Source organism: Dipodomys merriami, unplaced genomic scaffold (genome assembly GCF_024711535.1).
Source record: "Dipodomys merriami isolate MVZ:Mamm:240054 unplaced genomic scaffold, mDipMer1.0.p SCAF_7, whole genome shotgun sequence".
Classification (NCBI taxonomy): Eukaryota; Metazoa; Chordata; class Mammalia; order Rodentia; family Heteromyidae; genus Dipodomys; species Dipodomys merriami.
In genome coordinates this window covers 25,363,064-25,385,515 of record NW_027206290.1, presented here as the reverse complement: position 1 = coordinate 25,385,515, position 22,452 = coordinate 25,363,064, and the positions used below count along the sequence as shown (strand labels likewise).

General features: G+C 40.2%; 1 protein-coding gene across 1 annotated transcript in view; it reads right to left on the bottom strand.

Moving 5' to 3' along the window:
- The window catches only part of S1pr1 (sphingosine-1-phosphate receptor 1), a 158,863-nt gene that overhangs the window by 16,119 nt on the left and 120,292 nt on the right, over positions 1–22,452 (bottom strand). The gene's annotated exons all lie outside the window — the stretch shown is intronic.

The window sequence follows — 22,452 nt, the reverse complement described above, 5'->3', positions numbered from 1 at the left end:
GTTTATGTGGTACTGAGGAATCAAGTCCAGGACTTCATACATGCTAGGCAAGCACTCTACCACTGAGCCACCTTCCCAGCCCTCATTGATTTTTTTTTTTTTTAAAATATAAGGCCATCTGAGGCTTTTTCTTTTTTTTCTTTTTTTTTAATATTATTTTATTTTATTTGAGAACATACTGTACAGAGGGGCTACAATTACATGGGCAGGATAATGCATACATTTCTTACCAAGCATTGCAGGGAGGCTTTTTCTTGTCCTAAGAATAACTATAAAATACCAAGTTCTCCAAGAAGCTCTGCTGACCTGTCCTTTTGTGTGTTTCTCTCTTCTGCCTCCTTGCATTTTATTCCTCCACCTTTCGCTTCTAATTGCCAGTGCTCCACCTCATGAGCCTCACACTTGTGGTTTTCTTGCCAGACGATATAGTCTTACCAACCCCTCCACTTAGCTCCACTACTCTGTCTTCACCAGGCTAATCCTTGCTTATTCTCCATGATCAACACTGCTCAGAAAAGCCTTCCAAAGCCCTCCTGACTTGGTCAAGTCCCTGTGTCGTGTGCTACATTTCACTTACATGCATTGAGTCACCGTTGGGTTATTCTTCCTGTAGCTGTTTTACATCAAAGCATCACTATACTACACTATAAGCTCTATGAGGACCAGGGACATCGTCAATAGACTCTGGTTTCCTGGCACAATGCTTAGCACAGGGGAAGTTACTGAAGTGATTGAAGTCTGTAGCATGCACATTTTTGTGTATATGTGTGAACTCATGGTCTCATGCTCTTGGCTATTATTCGCTCAAGGCTGAGGCTCTACCACTTGAGCCATACCTCCACTTCTGGCTTTTTGCTGGTTAACTGGACACAAGAATGTCTTGGATTTGCCTGCCTAAGCTGGCTTTAAACCTTGATCCTCAAATCTCAGCCTCTCTAAGTACTAAAATAGAATTTATATGTAACATTATTGTATACATTTGACTAGTAGTTAGGTATTCTAAAAGAATATCTTGCTCTGCTTTTCTTGCTTATAAGATAATTATAGTAGTAACGAAGAAATAATGTCACCTTACTTTCCACTGAATTAGATGTTCTTTAGACATGAACATTATTTCCTCTGTCACTCCTTTTATTAGATATTAGGGCTCTTGTTAAAAAGTCATACCACCAGCCAGCCCTTTGTGACTTTTACAAGGACACAGTCCCCAACTACTCAGGTGCTATTTTTACCTGTGGAGACAGAATAGAACCTAGTTGGGAAAAAGAATTTTCTTTGTTCTGGTTCTTTTTTGAATCTCTGATACCTCTTGTATTTTCTTTTACTTTTCTTTTCTCTGTTCTCGTTTCTTTCTTTTTCTTGACACTGGTCCTGGGGCTTAAACTTAGGGTCTCGGTGATGTCCGTGACCATTTTTGCTCAAGGCTAGTGTTCTACCACTTGAGCCACAGCACCATTTCCAGATTTTTGGTGCTTAATTGTAGATAAGAGTCTGACAGACTTTCTTGCCTGGGCTGGTTTTGAATTTTGATCCTCAAATCTCAGTCTCCTCAGTAGCTAGGATTACAGGGGTAAGCCATCAGCACCCAGCACCTCTTGCATTTTCTATGCACAATTCTCAAAAGGTTAACTAATCTTTGAAATGTTGGCACCACAGACTCTGACTTTTAATAAGAATTCAACTGAATCAGATATAATATATTATTATATAATAATATAATACAGTATATATTCTATATACCATAATATATTATAAAATAATATATAATTTTTTTAATTTTAATTTTAATTTTTTGTGAACATACTGTACAGAGGGGTTACAATTACATGGGCAAGATAATGAGTACCTTTCTTATCAAGCATTGCTATATATAATTTTAAAAAATCTTTGTTTATTTATACTATAAAACCCAAGTCTTTGCATATACTAAACAAGCACTCTACCACTGAGCTATACACCCAGCCCAGAGAACATGTCAAATTGCATGGCACACTATAAATAACCTTTTGGTGCATGAGCTTGAGAGATAGGGTTTCAACTAAAACCCACTTTGGAATTATTCTTGAAATGGAATAGATTTCCTGGGTGTTCAAATCCTGTGAGGATGCTACGAATAGTTGTCTTACAGAATATATTTTTCTTTAAGCTATTTTTAGTCAGGAAAAATACTATGCTAAAGCTTCCATTTTCAACATTCTAAATAGCTTTTAATTTGTTCTCCACAATTAGTGGTCAGTGATGATAGGCTTTTATTAAAATATTTCTTTCTTTTACGCTGGTATTGGAGCCTAAATTCAGGGTCTTATCCTCTCGTTTGGTTTTTTCTTTTTCTATTCAAGGCTGGTGTTCTACCAGTTGAACCATACCTCCACTTCTGGTGTTTAGCTGGTTACCTGGCGATAAGAGTCAAACCAATTTTTCCACTCACGTTGGTTTCAATCCTCAATCCTCAGATCTCAGACTTCTGATTAGCTGAGATTACAGTGTGAGCCATGGGTCTTTGGTTTTATTTTTTCATTTTCCATTCATTCATCAAATATTTACTTAAAGCCAAAAGTGTATCATCCCTACATTAAAGTACTTAGGACTTATCAGTGAGAAAAAGTGACAAGGGCCCCTTCCCTTTTAGGAATTCTATTTCAGTAGAAGAGATATCCAATTCAGTATATTAGTGAATATGCTAGTAAGTTATGTACAATTAATTTAAGGTTACAGAACTTGGAACATGGCTCAGGTGGTAGCAATGTCTGCCAAGCTACTGTGAGGCCTTTAGTTTAAACCCCCATTCTATCTATCTACCTACCTACTTACCTATATATCTATCCATCTATGATACACACACACACACACACACACACACACACACACACACACACACATGTTTTTTTTTTGTTGTTGTTGTTGTTGTTTTTAATATTATTTTATTTTATTTGAGAACATACTGTACAGAGGGGCTACAATTACATGGGCAGGATAATGCATACATTTCTTACCAAGCATTGCAGCCTCCTCCTTTGTTTACCCTTCACCTCCCTTCCCAGCCTCCCCCCTCCCCCCACCCAATTATACCCCCCTCCCCCCCCCACCGACATTGTAAAGCTGGTTTTGACATGACATTTTGTACTTCTCATTGTTGCAACAGGTCCACCTGAATCCTTAAACGACTTGTTTGCCCCCATCTCCTCCACATGTTATACTGACATCAAATGTAGTGAAAGCGGGGGTTACACTGTGGGGGAGGGACATACAAAGCAACAAAGAAATAATCTTATAAATGCGTTAGAAACATATGCATGAAAGAAACGAAAACATTAAAATACATATTTAAGGGTTCATTTTCCTAACATCACATTATCTGACCTTTTCTGCTTGACTCATACCTATACTAGATATTGCAAATAAGGGAAACCATGGGACCTATGCTTCTTTGGGCCTGGCTTACTTCACTTAATATAATTTTTTCCAAGTCTTTCCATTTCCTAACAAATGGGGAAATGTCATTCTTTCTGATGGAGGCATAGAATTCCATTGTGTATATATACCACATTTTCTTGATCCATTCATCTACTGAGGGGCATCTGGGTTGGTTCCATATCTTAGCTATGGTAAATAATGCTGCAATAAACATAGTTGTGCTGGTAGCTTTAGTGTGGTCTTGTTTGTAAACATTTGGGTAAATGCCCAAAAGTGGGATTGCTGGATCATAGGGGAGATCTATGTGAAGTCTTTTGAGGAACCTCCATACTGCTTTCCAAAGTGGTTGAACAAGTTTACACTCCCACCAACAATGAAGTAAGGTTCCTTTCTGTTCACATCCCCTCCAGCATCTGTTGTTGTTAGAGTTCTTGATTTTTGCTGTTCTAACTGGAGTGAGGTGATATCTCAATGTTGTTTTGATTTGCATTTCTTTTATGGCTAGGGATGTTGAACATTTCTTCATGTGTCTATTGGCCATCCTTCTTTCTTCTTCAGAGAAGCTTCTCTTTAAGCCTTTCGCCCACTTATTTATTGGGCAGTTGTTTCTTTGAGGATTTGTTGTTGGGTGGTTTAATTTTTTGAGTTCCAAGTATATTTTAGATATGAGACCCTTGTCCGTTGTATGGCTAGTAAAGATCTTCTCCCAATCGGTGGGCTTTCTATTGATCTTGCTAGCTATGTCATTTGCCCTGCAGAAGCTCTGCAACCGTATGCAATCCCATTTGTCCAACCTTTCTTTGATTTGTTGTGCTTCCGGGTCTCTATTCAGAAAATTTCGGCCTGAGCCAAGGAGACCTAAGGTTTCTCCTATTCCATCCTGTAATGTTTTCACAGTGTCTGCTTTGAGTTCAAGGTCTTTGATCCATGTGGAGTTGATTCTGGTGCAGGGTGATATATAAGGATCTAGCTTTAGTTTTCTACATGTAGTTAACCAATTTTGCCAGCACCATTTACTGAAGAGGCTGTCTTTCTTCCATTCTATTGTTTTAGCTTCCTTATCGAAGATTAGATGGCTATAGGTCTGTAGGTTCATTTCTGGGTTTTCAATTCTATTCCATTGGTCCTGAGGTCTGTTCTTATGCCAGTACCAAGCTGTTTTGATTACTATGGCTTTATAGTAGAGTTTGAAATTTGGTATTGATATTCCTCCAGCAGTGTTCTTTCCGTTGAGGAGCGTTTTTGCTATTCGGGGTCTTTTATTGTTCCATATGAATTTTTGGATTGCCTCTTCTATTTCCTTGAAGAATGAGGGTGGAATTTTGATAGGTATCGCGTTGAATTTGTAGATAGCCTTGGGAAGTATTGCCATTTTCACGATGTTAATCTTGCCAATCCAGGAGCATGGGAGGTTTTGCCATTTTTTAAGTTCTGTGTTGATTTCCTTTTTCAAGATTTTAAAGTTTTCATCATAGAGGTCCTTCACTTCTTTGGTTAAGTTAATTCCTAGGTATTTTATTTTTTGTGGGGCTATTACAAATGGAGTTGCTTTCCTAATTTCAGCCACACTTTTCTCATTGTTGGCATATAGAAAAGCCATTGATTTTGGGGGGTTAATTTTATAACCTGCTACTTTGCCAAAGTTTTGAATCAGCTTGAGTAATTTGGGAGTGGAGTCTATGGGATTCTTTAAATACAAGATCATGTCATCTGCAAAGAGGGAGAGTTTTATTTCTTCTTTCCCTATTTGGATCCCCTTTATGTCTGCATCTTGTCTTATTGCTGTAGCTAGGCATTCTAATACTAGATTGAAGAGAAGTGGAGAGAGTGGGCATCCTTGTCTTGTTCCTGAGTTAAGAGGAAATGGCTTTAGTTTTTCACCATTGAGTATAATGCTGGCTGTAGGTTTGTCATATACAGCCTTTATTGTATTGAGGAATGTTCCATGGATTCCTAATTTTTCCAGAACCTTCATCATAAAGGGGTGTTGGATCTTGTCAAATGCTTTTTCTGCATCTATTGAGATAACCATGTGGTTCTTATTCTTGCTCCTGTTGATGTGATGAATAATATTAATTGATTTGCGTATATTGAACCAGCTTTGCATCCCTGAAATGAATCCTGTTTGATCATGGTGTATGATTTTTTGGATGAATTGTTGAAGTCGATTGGCCAAAATTTTGTTGAGAAGTTTTGCATCAATGTTCATCAAAGAAATGGGTCACACACACACATGTTTTAGAAGTTCAGAAGTAAACAAAACTGGCAAAGACTGATTTATTTATCCTCATCATTAATATTAGTATAAATTAAGTTTACAAAAGATTTTCATTGTGCTGTTTCCATGCATGCATATAATGTACTTTGGCATGTATTCTTTTTGCCAGGCCAGAATCTCTTCACCCTTCACCTGGTTTTAGCATCACACTTTTCCTTTGGCATAGCATCTTTCTTCATCCCACATGCCAGGACTGCCAATCAAGTGAACCAACCCGCTTGGCCCAGCAGTGTGCCTGGAACCCAAGCCAGGCCAAGTCAATTCTCCTAGGATTTGAGTCTTGAACAAGGTGACTCAAGGTCAAAAACCATTTTCAGCCTGAGGGCAAAACTCTAAAGAGCTTGTCAGTTGTTCCTAAGTCTTGATTTTCAAGCTTAAAGGAGCCACTCCATATATCTTTCTGCTAAAATTTCTTTTTATTTACATATACTCAAAATATTTCCTGTTGCTTACAACCAAAGAATCCTAATACAGCTTACCTGTATGAGATAGCTGATGATGGTTGACCATGCAATTTAAATCATTATTAAGTACTTATTTATTAATAGTGTAAGTGGTTTCTTTTTTTTTTAAGTCAGTACATTTTTATTTAAACATTTTCACATGTTTTGATTCCTACACACTGCCATCGAGGTGAAGTTCAAGAATTCTCTTGAAATCTTGGACAGCCCTTTTTGAAAGAACTGATCCTAGCCAGACACACACTGAAATCTGAGGATTGATTTGTATGTCTAATTGGCCAACAAAAAGCCGGAATTCAAGTGACAAAGCACCAGGTCCAGAGTTCATTCTCCAGTACCAGCATGCATGCGCGTGCGTGCGTGCAGACACACACACACACACCACACACACACACACACACACACACACACACACACACACACACACACACACACAAGGACCAATCAGAGCCTGGCCTAGGGCTTCTTTTATTGCCACGTGAATTACAGACATACTAATGATAGCTTCAAAGTCCCACATCTGAGATTCTTGAGATCTCATTTCTTCAAACAACTTACATGTAAGCTCCTAGAAAGATGAATTTATAGAAAGCACTTGGTATTTTTAGTGATAATCCAAGATTTTATTCATTACTGTTAATACTAACTGGACACATTTTTCTCATTGTATCTCCTGGCCTATAAGCTTAGAAAGGGTACAGATCTCATGGTCACCATTGCAACGCATTTACCGTGATGAAGCATGACCTGTACCTCAATTCAGTCACATTAAAGTAAATGTGTATTTATGTTTACATTTACTTTTTGTATGTGTGCTGGCACTGGGGCTTGATGTCAGTGCTTCATGCTCCTGCTTAGCTTTGGTGCCTTACCACGTGAGGCAAACCTCTACTTCCAGCTCTTTGCTATAAATTGAAGTAAATTGAAGTGAATGAGTGTCTCTGATTTGTCTGCCCAGGCTGGTTTCAAAACTGTGATCTTCAGATCTCAAGCTTCCTGAGTAGCTTAGATTACAGCTGTGAACCACTGGTGCCCAGCTAAGCCTTTAAAACTATACATGTGCATATATAGTTACGTATATAACTAGATACAGTTTTGTATACATAACAAAACAAATAATCATTTTCATGTCAAATAACACAAAAATGATCATTCATTTTGTTTTTCCTGAAAGCCATCCAGAAGTTCACTCCTCAGGGTACAAGAACTCAGCATGCATGTATGTAGGTACATATGTATGTAGGTGTATGTATGTATGCATGCATTTATACAACAGCGTTTCTCTACCTTAGGCTAGCCTCGAACTTATAATCCTCCTACCTCAGTCTCCTGAGTTATAACATCACAAAAGTATAATTTAAATGTGTATGCCACAGCCACAATTGTTTTAATATATTGGGAAATTTTTATCTTTGTCAAATTAAAAGCAGTCTTTTAAAGGAGGAATTATAAGCAGACCAAGACTTCTATTTTGTAAAACTGCAAATGATCAAATGAGTTTTACAATGAGTGTGAGATAGTAATAACAGAAATAGAATGAATTACTATAACAGATGCTTGTGGGAGTGAATGACACAGTCTTGTCACTAACACATGCCATGTATGAATATGTGTGTATGGACAGATACACACTCATCTCTTTCCATCTGCACAAAACCACATCTCCTTCTCTATACTTACCACTTGTTCACTGTGGATGGAGAGTTGAATTTTGATTGGACACTTCTCTGTTCTGGCCACTGTTCAGCTTTTTCATGATTCCCTCATTAATAAATGTGGGGACAATTATTCATTACAGAATGATTATTTGCTCTGGTTGTTTTTAGTTTTGTTTTATTTTTAATATTTGGACTATCACAAAAGCTATAACCCAGGGAAGACTGATCAATTTCAGAATGGAGTATTGATTGTGGTAGGTAGCTAAATAATAAGAAACAAAATTTGAATTCGATGAACTATATTTTTCTAGAAAGTGCTTTTTAGTCTGTAGCACTATTGTATACTGTTCAGGTCAGGATCTAAGCAAGAAATAGAAGCAACTTGGAAGGTTCACTGAAGAGACTCAAACACAGTGCAGACGTGTAGGCCAGGTTAAGGAAGACACCTAAGGACTCTGGTGTCATCCAAAGCCCCATGGAAAAGGGGAAAGGAGCCACTCAGCTGCTGCCTAGACTCTAGTAAAAAGTGGGGAGAGAAGTAGTCTAATACCTGTTTTCTCTTCTCATGTTCTCATGTCTGATCTGCTGCTAGGTCAGGAAGATGGCCAAGACTTCTGGTAATGCACCTATTTGGAGGCAGCAAAGAGAAGAGGAGAAGAGAGAGAGAGAGAGAGAGAGAGAGAGAGAGAGAGAGAGAGAGAGAGAGAGAGAGAGAGAGAGAGAGAGAGAGAGAGAGAGAGAGAGAGAGAGAGAGAGAGAGAGAGAGAAGGAGAGAGAGAGAAGGAGAGGGAGAGGGAGAGGAGAGAGAGAGAGAGAGAGAGAGAGAGAGAGAGAGAGAGAGAGAGAGAGAGAGAGAGACTGAAGTGAAACCTAGAAACTCTAGTCACTCACATTAACTCAGAATACAAGGGATTAAAATGACATAGCTCATGATTTGTGACTGGACCTTACATACAAGCCTGCAGCCCCTCTAAGTCATTCTTTATTCCAATATATTTTAACTCATGGTTTGGCTGTGGGTTGCACACGGTGTTGAGTAAAACCACTTCTTGTTTCTGAGGGAGCTTGCTCTATGCGGATCCCTGTGCAGGTTCCTTGCTGTGTGTCCAGGACGGGAGCTCAGCCCATCCAGCAGCCTGTCTAGGGCATCAGGTGAGTCGTGAGGATGACTGTCCTGTCCAGCTGGTGGAGTCACTACATAGACTCTGGGGTCTGTGGGAAGCTAGGCAAGAGCACGAAAGCCAACACCAGGGCCAGTGCTGTCAGAGAGAAACATCACAGGGTGCATAAGAGCCTTGCCGCAGAAGAAAGCAACCCTAGGTTCGAATCCTCTCTGTCTCACTACCGTGGATATTTAGTGAGCAATCAACCGAGTCTCACTTCATTCCTCTATTAATGGGGTAAAATTATCTATCCCATAGGGTTGATATGAAGAGCTAAAACAACTTTTATACAGTGTTTAAATGGCACTAAGCATATTAGTTTGAATGAATGATAGTAGCTCCAGTTCACCGGACTCTTCACATGCTATTGCTTTTCATAAAACAGACTTAAGGTGGGGCTCAATACTGCTTATTTTACAAACATGGAAACGGAGGCTTCGAAAAGGATTTGCCTGAGATTACCTCGCTAAGGCCCACTCTGAGATCTGAATTTAGAAGCACATGCTTTATCCCATTATACAGATCCAGACAAAATGAGTAGCTTTGCTGGAGGGGCTCAAATCAGAAACTTTATGAATGTGCCTAAGCCTGCATTTGCTTGGAGCTGTGTCCACTGTTGACACTTGAGGCCTCACACCAGCAATGTTTCTGTTTTGTTTTCCCTTTTAAAAAAATAAAGCCGAGGACGTCCTTGAAGAACATGCCTTTCACCCTGGGATAATTGGTTTGGAATCCTGGTACCTTTCTTTATCATCACGAGGACCTGATTTGCAAGGAACATGGCTTTGATGCTTGAGCCTTGGCTTTGAGCCAAGAAGTCATTGTTGGGGATTCTGGTTGTTTGATGTGAAGATGCAGTCAGCTGAAGGGCCGAGGAGGCCTATTAATAGGAGTTCAAAGACAGAGTCACAGGCATTCCAGTGAAAGCCTGGAAGGACAGGCCCTGCATAACAGTTCCTCCTCAGCCAAGAGGTGTCATTGGACAGGACAGTGTGCCCTTGACACCATGCTAGGAGCTCAGGCAAGCATCTGAAACATGCCGGCAGCTTCTCTCCCCTGCCACCCCCACTTGAACTCACTATTTTGGGCACACGATATGCCCCAATTAGGTGTCTCTGTTTCCCACAGGAGAGAGCTCCTTAGAGGCAGGGATTATGTCATTAATTCAGAAGGCATTCATTGAGTGCCTCTTGTTACTGCCAGGCATTGTACAAGGAGCCAGGAGCCTTATTCATCTTTGTACTCAGCCCCTTGTAAAAAGGCGAGCACATGGCAGGCATTCAGAAAGTATTATGGGGCAAAATATTACTCATCCAAGGGGGCCTAAACACAAACATTCTGTTGGCTTGAATATGGAACATATTTCAAGTATGATGTTTTCTCAAGAGCTCCTGCAATACCCAACTCTTAGGCATTAAGGAAATTAACTTGTGCAATATATGGCATTACTGTTTAGTATATATTTGCCAGTCCTGGTCTTGAACTCAGGGTCTGGACACTGTCCCTGAGCTTCTTTTGCAAGTCTAGCGCTCTATCACTTGAGCCACAGCGCCACTTCTGGCCTTGTCTGTTTATGTGGCACTGAGGAATTGAACCAGGGCTTCATGCATGCTAGTCAAGCACTCTACCACTAAGCCACATTCCCAGCCCTATTCAGTATATTTCTGTTTAGCTCATGGTGAAAGGGGATGGAGTATTCCAGTTGATCAAATGTTTTGGTTGTTGCTATGATCAATTAAAACAAGTTTAACTCCTAAACAAAATATACCGTTCTTTGATGATCAAAAGGTAATGGAGGTCTCATAGCCATTGTTAGGGATCATTTATCAAGGGGTAGATCCTATCTACACATGGAGTTAAAAGCTTAGATTAATAAATATGTGCTCTGTTACTGTGATTATGATTGGAGGGGTAGTACCAGTGTTTGAACCCAGAGAATTGAACTTTTGCTTAACTTTTTCTGCTCATGACTGGCACTCAACCACTTAAGCCACATCTCCAGTCTGACTTTTTGCTGATTTATTATTTATCTCATAGGCTTTTCTGCTTGAGTTGGCTTTGAATTGTGATCCCCAGATTTCAGCCTCCTGAGTAGCTAGGTCCACAAGTGTGAGACACAGGTGCCTGGCTTACTGTGATTCATTGCTTTATGCCCAATTAACAGCACACAATGATGATATAACCCTCCTCCAAGGCGACAGACAATCGCTTAAAATTACTTTAAAATAGTTTTGGAAAATGGAGCAATGGAGTCTGTTTGGGAACACAACAATGATGGAATTAAACATTAAAGAAATTCATTTGAAAGATAATGGATCGGTCTCAAAAGGGAAAGTTGGAAGCCCAGGATCTAAAATAAATGGCAGAAACCTAGGGTGATATTAATGAGCCTTGAGGATCTGCTAATATTGGATCTTCCCTGCTATTGCCTTACCCAAAGCATCTACACCTTCTCTATGCAGGGAGCTGGAGCCCACAGGGCTGAGCTGGCTCCTTGCTACTCCCTGAGCAAGAATTTGAGTCCTGTCTCCCTTCAGCTTTGACTATGCTCAGGGTCAAAAAAGAGGTAATGTTCAATGCATAGACTGAATGATTTTGAAACATATTCAAACTCCATTGCTTGTTATAATATCTTATGTTATTTATTTCAAAATGTAAATATAAACAGACACACAAAATATCTGCACTAAGGATAAAAAAAAATTAAGCCAGTCAATCAGGTGTTGATGGTTTACAATTGTAATCCTATCTACTCGGGAGGCTGAGATCTGAGGATTGTGGTTCAAAGCAAGCCTAGGCAGGAAAGCTGATGAGACTCATCTCCAATTATACCCCAAAAGCCAGAAGTGGAGATATGCTCAAGTGGTAGAGCACTAACCTTGAGCACAAAAGTGCAGGGACAGCACCAGGGCCTGAGTTCAAGAACTAGGATGGGCACAAAGAACAAGAACAAGAAAAAAGAGGGGAAAAAGAAGAAGATAAAAAAGAAGAAAGAAGAAGAGGAGGAGGAAGGGAAAAGAAAACTAGGCAAATCAGTAAGAATATGGTAGATGGAGTGCCCCATCCACCATCAAAGAGGTCACCATGTAATTCCCTAAGTCTTTTGAATACAATCCAAGGTTTTCAAGCAAAGGAACTTGGCTAGTGAGATTAAGGGAAGAATCCAGACACATGGAGATTCACTGGATTGGTCTGTGTGAACTCCGTGTAATCACAGGGGCTTTTCAAGACAGAGGAAGAAGAAGGATGGGTCAGTGAAGAGGAATGATTGTGACAGCAAGGGTTAGACTGATGTGAGGAAGGTGTCATGGTCTAAGAATGCAGGTGGCTTCTAGAAGCAGGAAAAGCAGGAAACAGATCCTCCCCTGCATCCTTCAGGAGGGGACAGGCCTTCCGTCAGCTTGACTTCAACCGCAGAAAAAAACATAGTTTGGAACCCAGTGTGGTTCAGCACTCGGGAGAGGGAGGCAGGAGGATTGGTTCAGGAGTTCGAGGCCAGCTTGGGTTACACAGCCAAACCTTGCTTCAAAAATGAACAAGAAATAAGCAAATACATACCATTTGAGACTTCTAAACTACACAAGGATAGGGATAAATGGGGTTACCTAAGTTTGGAGTGGCTTATTATAGTAGCTCTAAGAAACTGATACAAAAGACAAAGGCGAAGCGGGGCACTGGTGGCGCATGCCTGTAATCCTAGCTACTCAGGAGACTGAGATCTGAGGATTGCAGTTTTGAAGCCAACCTGGGCAAACAAATTTAAGAGACTTTTACCCTCAACCAGGAAAAATTTGGCAGTTGAGATGTAGCTCAAGTGAGAGAATTCCAGGCTTGAGCAAAAAACTAAGCAAGCTGACTTGCTGGTAGTTCATACCTGAATCCTAGTTCCTCAGGAGGCTGAGAGGATCACAATGCAAACCCAGCCCAGGCAGAAAAGCCCATGAGACTCTTATTGCCAATGAACTTCCAAAGAGTTGTAAGTGCATCTGTGGCTTAAGTAATAGAACACTAGCCTTGAGCAAAAATCTCAGGGACAGTGTTCAGCCCTAAATTCAAACCCCAGCAACCAGCACACACACACACACAAAAGAGGAGTAAATTCATGAAAGACAGAGAAGACGTCTTGAAAAAATAAGGCATGGTTTTAAAGCTCCCAAGGGAAGAGAATGTTTCAAGAAAACAAGTGAGAAGCATTGAATATAGCAAAGGAAATAGCAGAGATTAAATCTCCCTTGCCAGAAGTATCTTTGTGTGTGTGTAAGTGTGTTATGGGTGTGTGCGCACACACATGTTCCAGTATTGGGCCTTGAACTCAGGGTCTCATGTTCTTGATTTTCCATTCAAGTGGCACTCTACCACTTGAGCCATATCTCTAGTTCAAGCTAAAAAATTATTGTTACTATAAAGGTGATGTACAGAGGGGTTACAGTTATATAAATCAGACAATGAGTTCATTTCTTTTTGGACAGTGTCATCCCTTCCTTTGCTCAGTTCTGGCTTTTTGCCGGTTAAGTCAAAATAAGCATTGCTCAGATTTGTCTTCCCCAAGTTGGTTCTAAACTATGATCCTCAGATCTGAGCTTCCTGAGTAGCTAGGATTATAGGCACGAGCCACCACACCTGCTTAAAATAAAAGTAAGGTGTTTTATTTAACAAAACAAAACAAAAGTAGCTACATACTCTTAGGAGAGGCATACAAAGGTGCAATGGCTATGCGCCTCTGATTATATAAAATCTTATTTATCAAAATGAGCTCCAGGAAATGGAAAAGAAAAAGTAGCTACAGAGGGTAGTTTTATAACTGTTGAAATACGCACACGTCTGTGTAACCATCCTACTACTCAAGACAGACAAACAGCCTTTCCAGCCCAGAATCTCACCACCACCAGGAAATATACAAGTCAGAGTGGCTCAGCTCAGTTAGCTAGAAGTCAAAGGGAGAAGCTGAAGTCCAAGGTCTGCCAAGAGGGTTGTATATCATCTAAGGTCAGAGGGAGTAAAAAAAAAAAAAATCAAACATTGAAGTCAGGGTCAGCAGTGACACTATTTTGTAAGTGTGAGGAGGTTTGGGGTTGTGCAATCTTGTGGGTTATGAAAGCAAAGGTTGGTAACCAAGGGACAGAGGGGGAGACATCAAAGTCAGCCTGCATTGTCTAGCTGACAGGATTTGCTCTTTTTGTAACCAGAGAAGTTAAGGGCTGTGGGTATGTGGTGCTCTTGTTCGAAGTGTGAGGTGATTTCTAGGAGTTTCTTCTTATGCACACTCACTCTCTGTCCACCTCCTGGTACAAGTGAGATCTTGGCTGGCTTGGATGGGGTGTTATTGTCATATTAGCAACTCTCGGCTCCCCGCATTGGAATATGTTGTAACTAAGAATATGTGAAAAGACTGGTGGATGTGGATCTCAGCAGAATAGCCTGACCCCGTGCTGCACTGTTGCCAGTGGTACCTGTCTGTCGTCTTGGAACATGTGCTCAGATGTCTGTCTGGCTCTGCTGTGCTCCTTCTATGACGTTCTATCTCGCCAGAGCCCCAGAGTAACGGAATCTCATGCTGGAAACTCTACAACCATGAACACAAATAAACCTTTTCTCTGTATAAGTAAACTATCCTAGTAATGACGGGTAGATGACAAAAGCATTTTCAATATTGATCTAACCTTGAGTCTCTTTTAAAACCCACTGACCTTTACCAACTTCCCCTTGCTTATGCTTTTGCCTTCTAGTTGTTTACACAGCCAACCAAAGTGAAGCTGTTGTTTTTTAGACAGACAGACAGACAGACAGACAGACAGACAGACAGACAGACAGACAGACAGACAGACAGACAGACAGATAGATAGATAGATAGATAGATAGATAGATAGATAGATAGATAGATAGATAGATAGATAGATAGATAGATAGATAGAATCAAGCCCTTTATCTGTCCTCCAGTGGTCTTCCGATGGTATAAAAAAGGTGAAGTTCTTCCCATGGAAACCTTGGCCCCAGCAGGTCTGTTTTCCACAGATAATTCGCCATGCAGCTATCTCCCTGCAATGTATATGATGAGTTACCAGTGGTTAATTTTACCTGTGTTCTGTCCTCAGATGGGTCAGTCTTTCTTGGTGCAGGGCTTGGCACCAGGTAAACCCCATCAACACACACACACACACACACACACACACACACACACATATGCACACACGCATGCATGCATGCACATGCACACACACACATGCACAATTCTTTCAACTCTCATACACACACTGAAAGGAATCTGCCCAAGTTTCAAACTACTCTGTTCCCCACTTAACCCTAGGTTCCCCCTCTTCCCAACTTTTTCATAGTTCTTACCAACACCTAAAACACACTATATATGAAATGGTTGATTTGATTATGCGCTGTTTGTCACAACCGCTTGATTTATGACTGTGATCAAAATAGTGAGCATCACAGGAACTGGTTTGTGTTTGTGGTATGTGTGTGTGTGTGTGTGTGTGTGCGCGTGCGCGCACATGTACCCACACACTGGTCCTGAGGCTTGAACTCAGGACAAAGCCTGGGTTCTGTCCTATGCTCAGTTGAGCCACAGCTCCACTTCCTGCTTTTTTGGTGGTTAATTGAAGATGAGAGTGTCACAGACTTTCTTGCCCAGGCTGGCTTCAAGCCACAATCCTCAGATCTTAGCCTCTTGAGTAGCTAGCAGAACTGTTCAAATGAATGAATAGATTTATTATCATATCTCTCCACATTCTTTACTCATCCATGCCCAGCTCCAAACCCAGTATCACAGAGATTGTTTAGCTCGATACACTTGTTCTGCAGGTGAAGGAACTTCTCAGTAGAAGTGAAGGTGATCTTGGGACTACTTCTATATTCAACTTCAGACCCTTAATAGACTTCATTGTCTTCAAGATTTACTGCAGTTTACAATGGTGGTATTCTCCCTTCGTTTTTGCCTCTCCCTCACTTGCCTTTGTCTGTATCTTTCCTTTGTTTTTCTTCATGAAATGATCATTAAGCAGTTGTACAAAGGGGTTCTGGTTCCATATGTGAACTCCTGAATGCGATGCATCTTGAATCTTTTCTTCCCTGACGGCAGCCTTTCTAAAAGGGAGCAAACATAGGAAGTGTGAAGTGCCTAGTTTAGACACAGACAAAGTCAGAGTTGAAATCTGCCATGAAATGAGATTCAGGAGGGCTCCTGAGCACTGACAGCAATAACCTGGCACCTTCCTCTGTAAACTGCAAATCATGTCATGAATTCACAGCCATGGCCAGCCCTGTGAAAACTACTTTACATCATCGATCTCTAACCTTAACAAGAATCCTAAGGTTCTACTTCTTCCTTCTTTCCTCTGCCTCCTCCTCCTCTTCCCTCTCCTTCCTATGTGTACCATTATTGGGGCTTGACCTCAGGGCTTGGGTGCTATCCCTTTACTTTTTCCCTCAAGACTTGGATACTCTACCATTTAAACCACAGCTCTACTTCCAGCTTTTTGCTGGTTAATTGGACCTATGGGTCTCATGGACTTTTCCACTCAGGCTGGCTTCAAACTGTGATCCTCACACCCCAGCCTCCTGCTATGCTAGCAATATAGGCATGATTGAATGCTAGTGAGTGACTTCCACTCTAAGTGCTCAGTTGAAAGTGCTTATTTTGTAAAGAAAACTAGACCTCAGAAAAAGTCAGTAATTTCCTTATGGTTCCTGAACAAGGGTGTCTTTCCAAGAATCTGCAGGCCCTTTGTACTGTGCATCAGTTTCCAAAAACATGAAGTCTAGGGCTTGTGGACTCATAACTTCTCCCACTTTCACATATAGCACCTATTTCACAAAGTATCAAGTTAGGGGCTGTAGGGAAAGAGAAAAGTAACATGCTGTCTGTGCTCACTCAGTGTACATTGAACTTGGAGACGAAACTAATCCACACAGATTAACTGTCAACCTGTTGATGGGGTTGAGAATATAAAGACATACACATGGTACATATATCTTAAAATGAAGACAGATGTTTTCTATGAATACAAATTACATTTAGTGTAAGAAATCCATTTATATTCTATATAATGAGAAATTTATATGAATAAAAATGAGTATAAGTTGTTTATTTTAAAATTTAACAAATGATGCCCCATTTTTGGAATAATAGAGTCTATCTAGGCTCTTTGTCCATTTAAAAACTATAAACCCTGGGCACTGGTGGCTCACACCTGTAATCCTACTTACGTAAGAGGCTGAGACCTGACTATCATGGTTTGAAGCAAGCCCAGGCAGGAAAGTCCATGAGACTCTTATCTCCAATAAACTACTCAGAAAAAGTTGGAAGTGGGGCTGTGGTTCAAGTGGTAGAGCACTAGCCTTAAGCAAAAGAAGCTCAGGGATAGCATCCATAAACCATGTGTCAGTGGCTCACACCTATAATCCTAATTCCTCAGGAGGCTGAGATCTGAGGATTGTTCTTTGAAGCCAGCTGAGGAAAGAAAGTCTGTAAAACTCTTATTTCCACTAAACTACCAAAAATGCCAGAAGTGGAGGTGTAGTCAAGTGGCAAAGCTCTAGCTTTGACCAAAAGAGCTCAAGGACAGTGCCCAGGCTCTGAGTTCAAGCCCCAGACAAACATTATCTCTCTCTCTCACACACACACACACCAGAAACAACTAGTATTATTAAATTTAATAATAAACCATCATTCTTTTTTTAATATTTTTATTGTAAAGATACTGTACAGAGGGGTTTCAGTTACATGAGTAAAGTAATGAGTATAGTTCCTCTTGAGCATTGTTACCCGCTCCTTTGTTTTTCCCCTACTATCCCTTCCTTCCCCACCTCTCCAACTCCTCCCCATCCCCGAAAGTTGTTTTCAACATAGTGTCTTATACATCTCATTGTTACAATGGGTCATCCTGTATCCTTGCTTTTGTTATTCCCCCCCCCAAATTAGAGAAATGTATATACAAGATGCAGGGCACCGGAATCAAATACAGTGACAACAAGGGTTATATCATAGCAGGAAGAACATACAAAGGAAACAACAAAATCACATAGTACATTAAAAACAACAACAAAGAAAAACCTCTTGGGCTGGGAAGGTGGCTCAGTGGTAGAGTGCTTGTCTCACATGCATGAAGCCCTGGGTTCAATTCCTTAGCACCATATGGGCAGGAAAAAAAAGCCAGAAGTGCCACTATGGCTCAAGTGGTAGAGTGCTAGCCTTGAACTGAAGAGCTGAGGGACAGCACCCAGGCCCAGAGTTCAGACCCCATGATGGAGTAGATGGGAAGGGATAGGAAGGAGAAACAAAGGAGGAGGCAACAATGCTTGATAAGAAATGTACTCATTACCTTGCCCATGTAATTGTAACTCTTCTGTACGGTATTTTCACAATAAAAAATAGAAAGAAATAAAAGGTAAAAGAAAGAAAGAAAGAAAAAACCTCTTGTGTCCATCCATACCTTGAGGTCCATTTTGTTTAGCATCATCTTATATGGTTGTATGTACATAGCTTTTGACCTTTGCTTCTTGTAAGATTGCCCTAGATGTATACTAGTTACCCAAATGATCACAAACAAGGCCATACTAAGCTACCAGCCCAATTATGTTTATCAAAGCATTACTCACCATAGCTAAGATATGGAACCAGCCCAGATGTCCCTCAGTAGATGAATGGATCAAGAAAATATAATATAATATAATATAGTATATATATATATATATAATATATATATTCTATGCCTCCATTAGGAAGAATGATATTGCTCCATTTGTTAAGAAATGGAAAGACTTGGAAAAAATTATATTAAGTGAAGTAAGCCAGGCCCAAAGAAACATAGGTCCCATGGTTTCCCTTATTTGCAATAAACCATCATTCTTTTTTTTTTATTTTTTTGGTTCTGGTCGTGGGGCCTGAACTTTGGGCCTGGGCGCTGTCCCTCAGCTCTTCAGCTCAAGGCTAGTGCTCTACCACTTGAGCCACAGCACCATTTCCGGCTTTCTTGTTTTTGCTTATGTGGTGCTGAGGAATCGAACCCAGGGCCTCATGCATGCAAGGCAAGCGCTCTATCGCTGAGCCACCTTCCCAGCCCCCAAACCGTCATTCTTGAGAGGCTCACAAGAAACTTCCACCTCACAGGTGAGGGTAGACTCTGCCCTTCCACATTTTATTTACTTTCTCTGCTTTCCCTGTTTATTGTTTAAATTGATTTTCCACCCCTCCAGTGAGTGCCATGTGCTAAGCAAAGCTATATGGATGGCATTGACACATCCGTCTTTCTACCCAGAATTATTTCATCTCCATCAGTGTGCGGTGGAATAGAAAAGGATTTGACAGGAGAATGCATGCACTGAGCGCATGCTCCAGGAGGCAGATGCTGGCTCCCCAGCTCTCTCCTAGATGGAGAGAAGGGAAGGGAGCAGCCAACAGTAAGCTTGGGACCTTCGCAGTTGCTGGTGGGAAAGAGTCAGACAGAAGTTCTCTTCAAAGTATTGAAAGAAAACGTGACATGAGCTATATCATTATCTTGGACTACCTGCTACTTAAACATTATACTCTGTTGTTATCTCTTGACATTAAGCTCTACTGTTTCTTAGCTATAACCTCTGAGAAAATCCTAAGGAGAAATCCCAGGAAGAATTCACTCTCATTTCTTTCTCTTATCAACTTCATTTTATTTATTTCTTTGTTTATTGTTTATTTTGATGTGTTGGAATATAAGACCCTGAACATGCTAGGCAAGTGCATTATTATTTGAACTACACGTCTAGCCCAGCTTTCTTTCTTTTTCTTTTAAAGATTTCTTTGCTAGTAAGTATAATTAATAGTAAAGCATCTAGAATAAAATCAGTATTCTCCATATACTATTTAGATTGCTATGCTGTGTACATTGTGCTCTGGAAGCCAAGACTTCATTTCATTCTTCTATAACTGGCTTCTAATTGGAGTTTCAAAGGATCCTAGAACATTCCTCAGTAGATGAAAATTTGCATGTGAGCACTCCCCCTCAGAGGAACAAAATAAATGGGGTTGTCACATTTCCTTACTTAGGGTTTAAATTTTTAAAAGTCCTCTGAAAAATGATCAGATCTAAGATACAATGCACAGAGAAGGCCTTTTAAAACATCATCATAAGTACAAAAAGAAAAAAAAGAAAACCTCAAGACAAAACATTTGACAAGAGAAAGAAAACTTGAGTTCTAACCCACGCAAAACTCACATCTGTCACAATATTCCCAGCCAGTACAAGATAACAGGATTCCATTCTTGTGATGTATGCAAGTTCATACATATTTTAAAAAAACCTTTGGCTTGTGGTTTGTAGAGACACTGAGGTGGAAATTACACATTGTATCAACCTAATCTATCTAAGAGTGGCTGGAGTTAAATCTGCCATGGATTTATCATTTAAGTTCACATGTAAGGCACATGGTTCTAGGCCCCCCATGAGACTGGGGAGTTAAGAGGTATGCTAGTTAAATATGCAAGATAGCCAGCCAGAAATGAAGAGACAGAAAAGAGCATCCTCCAAAACAATATGAAATAGAAAATAGAATACAAAATAGAAAAAAGCTACTATCTAAAAGTGCACATATGAAAATATGATATGAAGAGTTTCACAAAAATGATAATCATATTAAAAGTATGATGGGCGGAAGGCAGGGAGGACATTGACTTCTTCGTTGTGCCCAGAGGAATGCTGGTCAGAGACCAGAAAACCCCACCCTAGCCTGCTGAGAAATTCACTAGGAGGGCCTCTCCTGTGCGTGAAACCAGCCTTAAAAAGCGATTAAATGTAGCCAGGCACTGGTGGCTCACGCCTGTAATCCCAGCTACTCAGGAGGCTGAGATCTGAGTTTCGTAGTTCAAAGCCAGCCCAGGCAGGAAAGTCTGTGAGACTCATATTTCAAATTAATCACAGAAGAAGCTGGAAGTGGAGCTGTGGCTCAAGTGGTAGAGCACTAATCTTGAGCCAGAAAAGCTCAGGGCCAGCGCTCAGGCCCTGAGTTCAAACCCCAGGATTGGCATAAATGAATGAATAAATAAAAGTGATATGGTTTTGTGGTCTACCCTAGGCTTTACATTTTCACAGGCACAATTGAATAGTGCCATGATTCAGATATAATCTTTAAATTATCTGTGATTTCTGTCCTTTCTAGCGACACAAGAAAAAAAAGGTTTTTTTATAAAACAATGTAAAATGATCATATAAGACAGTTGCTAAAGGCAATTTGTGTCACAGAAAAGGAATAATATTATTTATGTGTGCATGAGTTAGTGTATTTGTATGAGAGAGAAGAAGAGGGGAATGGAAGAGGAGGGTGAAAGAAAAGGAGAGAAGGGGGAGAGAGGGAAAAAGAGAGAGAATGAGAGACATTAGTGTGTGGTGAATGGGCAGACCACAGTTTAATGGATTTTTTTGTATTAGTAAAATTCAGTCAATTACCTCTCTTCTTCTAGCTTCTCTTAATAAAAACCACCTTTCACCTTAAATTTTTCTATTTGAACACGTATTTTGGAAAGAGAATCTTTTATGTTAAACACAAGCTTGGTAAGGTAGCATCACAGATAATTGGTTTTGGCTTATAATTTCATAGAAAAATTGCTTTGGTTACTAGATCAAAATTTCAGCTTGAGAGACAGTGGATCATTGGGCACATGTAACTATATAATTAGACTTGGAATGCTAGCCCTCTTCTCTTGCTGATGGTGTTTATAATACAGAACACATGAATGAATACAAAGATTTTCTCTGTGTAACAAGTTCGGTAACTAATATCAAATACTATGCAATTGCTCATATTTTAATCTAGTTTTCAAAGTAATTGAAAGATATAAAGTAGTACACCTCTGACGCTTATGTTATATAAAGTTCTACTCAATGTAATCCATCACAACAGAAAGTGGTTGCATGGGTGCATAGGGAAGAGGTCAAGAAAGCAAGGGGGGAGGGGTGACAAAGAGACAATAAAGTTTTGGGGGTGTTGGATATATTTATCCACCTTGATTGTTATAACAGTTTTACATCAAAAATGCACGCTTTAAATACTATTTGTATTATTTGTACTATTTCAAGTATGCCTCAACCTTAACAAAGAGTGTGTGTGTGTGTGTGTGTGTGTGTGTGTGTGTATGTGCGCGTGTGCGTGCTGCGGTGCACCCATACATATGTGTGTGTGCCAGTTCTGGGACTTGAACTCAGGGTTTGGATACAGTCCCTGAGTTTTTTCGTTCAAGGCTAGCACTCTACCACAAAGAGCCACAACTCCACTTCTGGCTTTTTTTTTTTTTTTTTTCATGATTACAGAGAAGAATCTCATGAACTTTTCTGCCCTGGGTTGGCTTTGAACCATGATCCTCAAGTCTCAGTCTCCTGAGTAGCAAGGATTACAGGTGTCACCTACCAGCTCCCAGCTTCAACAAAAAGATTTTTTTTTAACAATGGATATCTATCCTATCAAGTTCTTTATCTAAATGACCTCTGATAATACAACTACTG